Source organism: Juglans regia, chromosome 7 (genome assembly GCF_001411555.2).
Source record: "Juglans regia cultivar Chandler chromosome 7, Walnut 2.0, whole genome shotgun sequence".
In the NCBI taxonomy this organism is placed as follows: domain Eukaryota; kingdom Viridiplantae; phylum Streptophyta; class Magnoliopsida; order Fagales; family Juglandaceae; genus Juglans; species Juglans regia.
This window is the reverse complement of record NC_049907.1, coordinates 8,662,552-8,674,852: the sequence shown is the minus strand read 5'-3', so window position 1 is coordinate 8,674,852 and position 12,301 is coordinate 8,662,552.

Here is a 12,301-nt window from a genome sequence, read left to right as displayed (position 1 = left end):
AAAAGAATCACAAATTTATCAAAATAGCACCCAAGCGGCGCCGTTTGGGTACAAAATGGCACCCAAGCGGTGCCGTTTTAGTCACTGCAGGCGAAAACAATAACTGGGTTGCGTGAAACGGCGTCGTTTCGCGCAACCCAGTTATTTTTTTCCAACTTAACTTCCCTAAAACGGCGCCGTTTCAGGGAATATAACTTGACTAATGTCGGCTGTGTGCTTTCGTCTTCCCCAGAAATCATCTCCACTTTCTTTTTCCCCAATTCCCCTCCCGCAGCCCAGCTCCCGCAAACCCTAAGTGCCCTCCCGCGGCCCCGTCATCCCGCCAACCGTAAGCGCCGCGAATCGCGATCCACCCTCCATCTCAGCACTGCAGCAGGCCCCGATTGCCTAGTTGGTACTCTCTCTTTCTCTCTCTCTCCCAGAACTTAAATTCATTTTCTTGTGAAATTTTTGATAAAAATGGTTTCGTTTTGCTCTAGCCTCTAGGGAACATCTGCTTGGTTACTTGGTAGAAATAGAATGGTAGTTGATGCTCTAGGGAACATCCGTTACGTTGTGAATTTGTGATAAATTTTTTTGCCATCAGTGCATCACATGCATATATGCAATCACTCCTTATAAAAATAAAAATAAATAAATTACTCTTACAAACTTTACAAACTTTAAGATTATACATGTCATGTAATTAACAAAAAAAAAAAGATAGATTATTACACTAAGTCTCTAAGAACAGGGAAAAAAATAGGAATTATTTTTTATAGTTTTTTATCCAAATACTTATTATAATTAGAAGAAGAATAAATACAATAAGTCTGTTGGTAGCCTATACTTAAAAGAACTTGGAAGAGACTGTAATTGTGGCTTTTTTTGTAATTAAAATATGTGAGGATATGGTATCATCGTATCATGCATGCATGTTCACGATTTTATAAGCAGTTATCATGTTGATAATTAATGGTTCAACTATATGGTTTAATAAGTTAGGACAATGAGCTATAACAGTGCAAGTACTAGGCAAGTAAGTTTGTAACATTCATGAGTAATGATTGAAAAATAGGAAAAATGATAGACAAAATAAAGTTATTTACTTCATTTACTTTATTTACTTCAAGATAAACTCAACAGGGTAATTTCTTATATTTAGAAGTGTCATTTTATTGCTTTATAGTTTATATATAGAAATTGTCAAATAATTTTTTGGCATATAGGAATTGCTTTAAAGTGTCATTTTATTGGTTGAAACTTGAAACTGTCCATTGTTTATTGAACCTCCTTAACTATTAATATTTGTTTTCTAATTATTTTGTCATTTTGTCCTTTTTATAGATGGAGTCTTCTACAAATGATGTGCAAGAGTCAACACCAAACATGCATCCACCCATATGCCCACACCCACCCCCATCCAAAGAGGTAGAGTTAGGTCTTTTGTTTGGGATCACTTTACAAAAATACCAAAAGGTGATCCAAGTAAACCTAGGACTGCATGTAATTATTGTGGTGCTTCGTATGCATGTGATACAAAGACTAGTGGTACGAAAAACATGAAGTATCACATTGAGCATCAATGTAAGAAATGTCTGTTTAAGAAGACGGATAAATCCCAGACCACTCTAGGTTGGAAAGTGGAGGGAGGAAGTGGTAGTGGTAGTGTGGGACTTGTGTCTATTGCTTTTAGTGTTGAGTCTTGCCGACAAGCCTTAGCAGAGATGATTATTCTTGATGAGTTGCCCTTTAGGCATGCTAAAGGGGAGGGTTTTAGGAAGTTTATGCTTGTGGTTTGCCCTAAGTGGGTAGGGATTCCATCTCGTATGACGGTTGCCAAGGATTGTTTTAATTTATTTTTGAAAGAAAAATAAAAGTTGAGAAATGCTCTTCGAGGGCAGCGAGTTTCCCTCACTATGGATACATGGACATCCGTGCAAAATCTAAACTATATGTGTCTCACAACACATTTTATTGATAATGACTGGAAGTTACACAAGAGGATTCTTTCCTTTTGTTTGGTTGAAAATCACAAGAGTGATACCCTTGGTAAGGGCATAGAGATGTGCTTGCATGATTGGGGGCGACAAAAAAAATTTGCACTCACGTTTGATAATGCAAATTCTAATAATTGGGCTGTTTCTTATTTGAAAAAAAAACAAAGTATAGGAGAGACACGATCTTAGAACATGAATTCTTGCATGTTCGATGTTATGCCCACATTTTGAACTTAATCGTTCGTGAGGGGTTAAAAGAGTATGATGAGTCTATTGCGAAGGTGAGAGGTGTTGTGAAGTATGTTAAATCCTCCCCTTAAAGGTGGAGTACATTTAAGAAATGTGTGGAGTTTGAAGATATTCAATCTAAGGGCCTAGTTTGCCTAGATGTACCGACTAGGTGGAATTCCACCTATCTTATGTTGGAGAGGGTTTCAAAATTTAAAAGGGCTTTTCATCGGTTGGAGGAGGAAGATTCGTGCTTCCTTAGTAGTATTGGAGATGATGATGATGACGATGTTGATGATGAAAATGTGGACCATGTGGAGAATACGAGAAAGTCAAAAAAGTTAGGGCCTCCCAATGCATCCGATTGGGTGAAGGTACAGTTGTTTGTGAGGTTTCTTCAATTATTCCATGATGCAACTTTAAAATTCTCTGGGGGTGAATATGTAACTTGTAATATTTTTTTTCCGGAGTTGGTTATTATTAAAGATGCCATTAACATGGAGTGTGAAGAACGAAACCCCGTGGTGGGATTAATGGTCACAAATATGAAAAGAAAGTTTGACAAATATTGGGAGAACTTGGAAAATCAGAATATGTTGCTATATGTTGGTGTTCTTCTTGATCCTCATTACAAGATGCTATATCTTGATTTTGGGTTGGGAAAAATGTATGCACATGATCATACAAAAAAAATTGATTTCAGTTGGAAGGTGAAAAATGCATTTATCCGCATGTATGAGGCATACAAGGAAAATGAAGAAGGGCATTCTCCTCAGCGCACAAGTTTCCAAAATGAAGATATAGCTCCTTCAGCTGACGAGGCGGCGAGTAGAAAGGAGAATTTGATGGCCGAATTTAAGCAACAGTTGCAGTCTGAAGACAGTTTGGAAAGTAAGTCAGAGGTTGATAGATATCTAGCTGAAAAATGTGAGGATGAAGATGATAGTTTTGACCTTCTAATTTGGTGGATGGTGAATTCAGCTAGATATCGCGTACTTTCAAAGATTGCACGCGATGTACTTGCAATACCGGTATCTACTGTGGCCTCTGAATCTACATTTAGCACTGCGGGTCGTGTACTTGACCATTTTCAAAGTAGTTTAAATCCAATGAGTGTTGAGGGTCTCGTATGTGCACAAAATTGGTTTCGTTCTTCTTCTAGTCCAATAAGTCTTAGGACTTTAATAGATGAAGTGGAGGAATTTGAGAAGCAGCTGGATATGGGTATGTAATAAAATTACCTTTGATATCTTTTGTGGTTTATTTTGTTTTATCTTCTATGTTATCATTGTTATGTAACTTTATTTCACTTGTTTTGTTTAAAATTTTTATGGATAGAACTTGTTGGGGACTTGAACTTTGCTGATTCTGTGGAGGCGTCAAATTCAATGCCTATTGGCCCTAGTCCTACACCCAATGTTGATTAAAGACTAAAGATGTGAGAAGATAGTTGGTAAGCTAGGCTCTTAAATTATTTCCTGATCTTCATGTGACATTTTATCAGATTTTAGCTACTTTAAATTGTCTACACGGTCAACTATTTACAACTAAATTTATAAAGTCATAACTATCGAAACTTGTTCTATCATGTTCTTCCTTTAGATGGATTCATGGAAGTATGCTTTTGTGGATATCTCAACTTCATTATAATAAGTTATAACTTTATATTAATTTTCTACATTAATGGATATCTCAACTTCATGGCCTCTATCTTTTTAGGATCTACATGACAGGTTAGTTTTTAACATATATTAGTTTCATGGGAAATGATATATATACTTATGACTGTTTTACTGATAAAAAATTAAAAAAATACTTACGACTGTTTTATAATTATTTTATAATTTCATATTAAATGAATGGTAATTTTATAAAATTAAAATTTATTATAATGAAGTGACATGCAGCTTCCATATATTGGCTGATTAAGATTGTAACATGCAGCTTCCATATAATCTTAAAGCATCTCTTTCGACCTTGCACCCTAGTGAGCGGAATACATATGCTGAACTTGAAGTTGCATACAAGTGTCTTGAGGAAAGCTATTGTACTATCAGGAAGATATTATCTTTTATGGCCTATGGGCAATCTGTTGGCAGTGGGCTAGTGGCCTTGTAAATTACCCATTATATGTTAAGTACTTAAGTTGTTAAGTTTTAGATTATAATTTGTAATTTGTAATTTGTAATAACTTTTAGATTTTTTTTTTTTTGGATTTTTTTATATAGATTAGTTTTTTTTTTATCATTGTATTTTTCAAGATCAAGCTTTTTTTAGTAGTTTTAGCTAAAAGAAATGTACAAAATTTGAAGTGGGCCGAAAAAAATTGAAATTGGGCAAAAAAAAAATCAGATTTAGATGGGTTGAATGGCCCATTTTAGGCATGTCCAGACCGACTGGACTGACCCTAGACCGGACTGGACCGAAATGGACTGGACCGGACCGGTCCTATATGTGACTTGGTCCAATCTAGGGTGGACAATTCTTGGACCGAATAGGTCCGGTCCGGTCCAGAAAATGGCCCAAGACCGGACCGGACCGGACCGGACCGAACTCATCCCTAATCCTACTCGTGCGTATTTTCTAGCTAGATTCATGGAAAAACAAATTTTTTATATGGTTAGTTTAAAAATGAAAATAGATTTTCAAATGAATAGTAATGTCGGATACAGTCCTAGTTAAGTATATAAGTCTTGCGCTTTTTTTTTTTTTTTTTAAATGTGGGATCCACTATTAAAAAATAATTTTTTTTATATACTTTTGAGATTTATCTAATTTTTTTAAAAGGAGTGTGCAAGATTTGCATACCAACAAATATCATTTCTCTTATATAAGAGACAAATAGATTTAAAGTACAGTTTGCCAAATGTCTCAACCTAGTTCATACGTTCAAGCATTCAAATATAAAAAATTTAAACTCATCTCAACCTAGTTCATACATTCAAATACATATCTCAATCTATTTATATTCAAATGCATCTCAATGAAATCCACATAATACTATTATTCGTAGATCAACTCAAATATTTGAAATCATTTCAGCATTCAAACACAACCTTAGATCCATCACTTTTTTTTTTTTTTCTCTTGGATCAAACCCTCTCAATTTTTACCCATTTCTAAGAATGGTGAAGGAAATAAGTTTACTCATAGATCCATCACTGCATTTTCTTGAAAACGGGTGCCATTTCAGATCAAAATGATTGATTCGATCTATATCCACCACATGAAAGAGTGGTTGCGGAACCAACCAACTTAGTCTCTCTCTTTTTTCCCCCTCTTTTTGAGCAATCTTAGTTGATTAAGTAATATGATTCGTTTTAAACTTTGCAGTTATGTTAGGACACATGCATTTGAGAAAATAATTGTGACACAATTTATGTATCTTCCTTTTTATAATTCTGTTTTAAATAGAAAATATTTTTATAAAATAATATTCCTCTTATAACTATTTTATAAATTATTTAATAAAATACTATCAATTTAAAATAAAATTGCAAAAAGTTATGAAGAGGTTTGTATAAATTAAGAGGTTTGGTCAAATAAAAAAAATAAAAAATACAACACGATGCCAATCATGAGTTATGGCTCATATATTTACCATTTCTCCGTCCTTGTAGGATGCCTTGTAGAATATTATTTGAAAAAAAGACAGAAGAAACAATTTGATACGTTGCGTACTACCTCATCTAAGTACAATGAGGTGCTCATGACATTACCTATCAACTTTTGATTTTTTTTTTTTAACTAAATATAAAAAAAATCCGAGGATGAAGAAAAGTGCAATATTTACGTAGCGAGATAAGAATGTGTGATATGCAGTGATGAGCACTTTTTGCACATTCGATTCTATTGTCTCTAAATTTAAACACATATTTAATTTCTCAATTAAGATATAATAACATCGATTTCGAATGAAAACTCTAACCACGAACTATTAAGGAGAACTAAAATTTTATCGATACGGCTCGTTAATTTACATTTGTAGTTTTGATAGCTTAGCGGTAGACAAATATGGCTATAAATACCTCACTACAAAAATAATCCTCTTTTCTATATTTCATCGTCAGCTTGATGTAACAATGTTCATAATGGTTTATTGTCAGAATCGTCCTCGAAAAGTTTATTAAGAGGACAATGTTAGGCCCCTCGAGAAATGTGAGTTTTGCATTGTATTGTTACTACCGACAATATAAATTACACTTTTTTTTATTTTCTTTTTGAAATGTTTTTTATTTAAAAAATCACAAATTCATTAAAAATATTTTATTATCTATGAAAAAAAAATACATAATCGATAACTTCTCTTGATTGGAGAAGCATTTTCCTTCTCAAAGAATGTAATGATCAATACAAAAGTCTTAGAGTTAGTTTGGATAGAGAAATTATTTTATTTCATTTCATCATCACAAATTATGAGGAAGTAAAACACTAGGACCCAAAAGCCAGGCCTGGCCCACCTGGATTAGAAGCTAGGAGATAAGAAGGGACAAGAATGGTCAGGAGTCATGGGGGTGTGGGGCTCTCAGGGGGCTGTGGGGCTGTCAGGGGGTCAAGAGGCATGGGGCTGTGGGGATCAGACACGCAAAATAGGCTTGGCCTTACCATTGCAGGGGCGCATGTGGGAAAACAATCAGATAAATAGGGGGTCTGGACGGCTTCCAGCGAGATGGATGGTTCTTCTTCTTCAATTTTCTTCCTCTTCGACTTTTCCTTCAAACTCATAACAGGGAGCTCCAATGATGAGATTTTCTCTAGTAAATGTATTCGAAGCTATCATTGTACAATAAGGAATGAGAGACCATGAGAGATTGTAAACAAGAATATTATAGTGGATTTCTCCTTCCCAAATGCCCATGGACATAGGCATTATGCCGAACCACATAAACTCAAGTGTTCATCTCTTTTATTTCTTTACATTTATGTTTTTCATTCACCGCCATGGACTTACGCATCAGCACCATACAACCGCACTAGAAAATTGTCGAGGGCTTCAAACAAGACCGAATGAGGCGCAAGTCTACCTAATGGGCTAGGAATGACTATTTCTCTCCTTTCGGCCTATTGTGCAATTTTTACAACATCAATAGTGGAGCCGTCTATGGGATCTGATCACTTTCTAAGCCGGACGTGGGAGAAGGACAATTTTCTAGTGCACTGAATAATCTTCAAATAGACAAGCAAAACATACTCCAAATAATTACACCCAGCTGCTCTGCTTTTATTTTTATTAACGGTGTCATGGAAAAACTAGAGCTCGCCTGTAAGGGCCTACACATGGCACTTGCAATTTAAATGCCCAGGCCACTTGTCTCCTTAACCCAAGGGAATGTAGTCTATGCTCAGGGTGCATGCACTTGCAAGCAATTACTTTGCACTTAAGTGCACAATAGTATGCATGCACAAGTGTCACAAATGGCATTGTGCACTTGTTGCCCATGTAAAGGTCATGCATGGCACGACGGGTGCATGTCATGCATGCATGGCAACCCGCTGGGGGCAATCATCTGCCGCTCGTGTGCAACCGAGACTCAAAGTGTCTATCGGCAGTGCACATGGTGCACATAGCGAGAACCCGAGAGGAACCAGTGGCCACTCACCCACATGGTAAGCTCCTCGGCCACCTTGCAAAGAGCACGCCTTCCTCTTCTTTGAGATGAACAGTGTGGTCATCCATCTCGTCACCATCCCAATCAAAGCATCCTCTTCTATGCACGGCTATGACCACCACGTCGGGAAAGGCTCACCTGCGCGGGCAAGTCTCCCTTACTCGGGAGTGACCTGCTCGGAAGTAGCCATCTCGGAAGTAGCCTCACCAACTCGAGCACCTGCTTCTCGGAAGTCACTTGCTCGGGATCAACCTGCCCGACAGGCACCAACTCGGAAGCCAACCCCACCAGCTCGATAGTCAGTAGCTCATAAGCAACCTCACCAGTTCGACACATCCTCAACCCACCAACTCGAAAATAGCCCATCAGCTTGGGACTCCTCTGCCCCAGGATTTACTCAGCTCAAGAAACAACTGCTCTGGAGTAACCAACTAGGAAATCTTCTGCTCAGGAGTCACGATCTCAGGAGTCAACTGCTTGGGAACCCTACTCGAGACAGACCCACATCTGCTCAAACTCTCACTCTCCTTGGGATAGACCCAAGTCTACATATGTTGGGCATGGCATTGTGCACAGTGCTCCTCTACTCGGGATTCACCTCCACTGCTCAGGAAACGCAGCTTGAAATCCATCTGCATGGGAGTCAACAACCTCGAGATTTATCTGCTAGGCACAGGACTCATTGCTCGAGGCTAACCTACGCAAGAATCACAACTAACAACAAACGATTTTTTTAGTCAAGCAAAAAGATGGACTACAACTGCTAAAACTCTATGGTTTGTTGCTCTTAAAATTTATGTGAATTCATTTCTACTAACAAAACTACTTCCTGAAGTGCGGAACGCCGGCCATGTGGCCCTACTCTTTGGCAGAGCAACTCGGCTCACAAGCGCTTCCATCAACAAAGATGAGTCCCTAGAATCGCTATGGGGTAAGGCCAAGTCTATAGACTTGACGCCGACCCCCCGTCCAACAAATTCGAGTCCCAAGACTTGCCACAAAGTCGGGCCCCTAGACACGCCACCAGGTTAGGCCAAGTCCCTAGACCATAGTTGTGAATTTCGTACCGGCCGTCCGGCCGGTACAGGTACTATATCTATTTCATACCGGCCAAAATACCGGCCGTATCGGCCTAAATTTCGGCCTGTACCGGCCTCAATTTCGGCCAGTATTTTTTTTTTCATTTTTTCAAACTACAAGCTTATTTTTTAACCCCCAATTCAGACTTGACTATTTATAATTTATATATATATGTATTTATATATAATTTATTTATATATAGACTATTATTTTGGAATATAATTTTTATATATAATTTATTTATATATCGACTATTCCAAAATTTTATCCCGAAACGATACCGGTACCGAAATATTTCGTTCCAGTGCCTTGATCGGTACAGCGTCCGGTACGGTATTCAAAACATTGCCCTAGACTCACCGACCTCCCACTCAACAAAGCTGAGTCCCCAGACTCGCCACGAAGTGGGATCCCTAGACTCGCTGAGGGGTAAGGCCAAGTCCCTAAACTTGACATCGACCCCCTGTCCAACAAAGAAGTCGGGTCCCTAGACATGCTGCGGGGTAAGGCCAAGTCCCTAGACTTGACGCCGACCCCCCAACCAAGACAATTCGAGTTCCTAGACTCGCGCCTAGTGTCACTCTCAAGCCATAACCACTACCAGTGGGTTACCTTCGAGAATGAGCCTACGGAGTTAACGGGCCTCTAAGCTCCACAACTGCCTTGGCGGGTTACCTTTGGGAACAAGCCAACGGGCTTGGCAACCGCCTTAGGTGGACCCAGGGGGTCGACGGGCCCTCTGACCATTTTGCATGGGTTCTCACACAAACTTCAACACTAACAACAAAACAAAGGCATCAAAGGAATATATATTTTACATATAACAACAAACATCCGAGCTCTACGCTCTCCCAATACTCGATCGAGCCAACCTCCCATCTCATCTGAGCTCGGTGCTCGCATCATATGCGGTCGAGCCTGCCTCCTGCCTTAGACAAGCTACACTCTCGCATGTTACGCGGTCGAGCCTATTCCTGGTTTAGCTGAGCTTCGCGCTCGCACTACAGTAGTCGAGCGCATCTGTCTAAATCCAAGCTAAAGATTCTTTACTGCTTAGCACGAGGAACGGGTGAAGGACCAGCCCCCATAATTTATTTCCTTACATACTCGGGTGGACCAGTTACTTTAAAGATTGTCAAGGGCTTTGTTGGACGAATTGCCCTTAAGAATCATAGGGTATTATGAGGGGGTAAAACACTAGGGCCCAAAGGCCAGGACTAGCCCACTTGGATTAGAAGCTAGGGGACAAGAGGGGAACAAGAAGAGTCAAGAGTCATGGGGGTGTGGGGCTATCAAGGTGGTCAAAGGGGCTGTCAAGGGGGTCAAGAGGCATGGGGCTGTCAAGGGGGGTTAGACATGCAAAACAGGCTTTGGCATCGAGCACTGATACGCCAGTCCCGTCTCGGGACTCTTTGACCTATCGATCCCTACCATAAGGTACCATGTGGACTACCCGACTGTACTCAGACAGCTGGACATGCCTGATCGTTGGCTACTCAGACCTAAGGCATGTCGAATTCAATGCGAGTGTCAAGAGACCTGGCATGCTGCCAGAGTACACAGGACGACTCGACCACAACCTGACACCTTGTCTTGGCAAGATGGTGGCAGTGGGTCTGACCGAGCACGACCTGAAGCACCCGACCTCCCTCGGCAGTAGAGTCTGAATCAGGTATAAATAACAGACATCCATTCTACGGAAAGGCTCTTGGAACCCTTTACCATTCTCTCTAGTTCTTTAAGTTGTTTCCCATCACATGAGGATTTTTACTGACTTTGGCATCGGAGTAATCCCTTATGTCACTGAAGCCTCTTCTCTCTTTCAGTTGCAGGTATCGAGTGAGTTCAATTGCTGTGGAGCTACTCGAGCTCTGAAACACGACATCAATAGTGGCGCCATCTATGGAAATTATTTTTTTTCCCATAAAAGTGTGTACTTCGCATGCTTGCAGCGACACAGTCCCAAACTGCGCGAATTAAAGAAAACCAGTGCGAAGAGATGGAAGCAAGACTCATCAAGTTGGAAGAGACAATAAGGAAGCAGAAGGAGGAAGCTGGGATGCTCAGCCAGGAGAACGCGGCACTTAGGCGGACCAACGAGTAGCTAGTTGGAGGAGGAAAACCTAGCGGCAACGGAGGGGAGAACTCGTGATGGGTCCCTACAAACATCGGAGTAGAGGATGAAAGGCGCAAGATGCACCTCGAACTCCGAAAGCTCAGGGACAAATTTGCAGAAATAACCAAGTGAATGGGCAATACATCCATCGTAGACCAGCTACTACTCAACACCGACCTCCCATACAGTGCAAGAGTTATGGTGGTACCACTCCCGCCCAAGTTTAAGGTACCCCAGATGGAAGTGTATGACGGGTCTAAGGACCCACTGGAGCACAAACGTTTAAGGCCCACATGACCTTGCACGGCTTCCCGGGGGAGATTGCTTGCCGAGCCTTCCCACTAAAACTGACAGGAGCCACCCGAGCCTAGTTCGGGTCCCTGCTGAATGGGACTGTAAAAAGCTTCGATGAGTTGGCTCGCCTTTTCATGACGCAGTTCATGGCAAGCCGAAAGATGGGTCGCCCAACTGCTTAGCTCCTGACAGTTAAGTAGTGAGACAGCGAAAGTCTAAAGACATATCTCTCATGGTTCATTCGAGAATGCATGACTACTGACGACCAAGACGAGAAGATCACATTGACAACCTTTCTGGGGGAATTTAGCCTAGGAATCTATTTATGACTGAGATAGCACGCAAGACCCCTACCACATTGAGGGATTTTATGGACCGGGTGGATGGATTCATCAATGTGGAAGACACCCACGAGGCCTTAATGGCCCCGCTACGGTCCGAGATGGAGCAAGCAGACTGTAAGGTGGCTGGTCGGAGGGGACGTCACGACCATGAAGGGGGAAAAAGAGGAGCACCGGATGTGAAGAAGAGGGGAGAAGCACCAACCTGGCCAAGCAGGATGCTACATGCTCACGCGAGTTTGGCAGTAGAAGGAGATCAGTGACCGAGCCCATGAAGAGAGCCACCCCAAGATAAAGAATGCCACTTTTACTACAAGTACCAAATGACCAATGGGCATATCACCAGAGATTGTTATGCCTTGAAAAGAAAAAGTGAGGAAGATCAGCGGAATGAGAGGTGCAGATCAGAGGACTGGGAAGACTGCCGCGGAGATGATCATCAAGGACCCCGACGGGGTGCGAGCCCGGGAAGCCAAGGAGCAAGAAACGAAGCCTGCGACACTTCGTTGGAGAAATCTGCACAATTACTGGAGGATATGCAGGAGGATGGGTCACTTCGTCGGCTCGAAAGACACTCTATGAAGAGGTGTTCACCACCAGGAGAATTGTTGTCAGGGCACTGCGGTATCCAGGGAGGGCCTTGATAACCTTTGG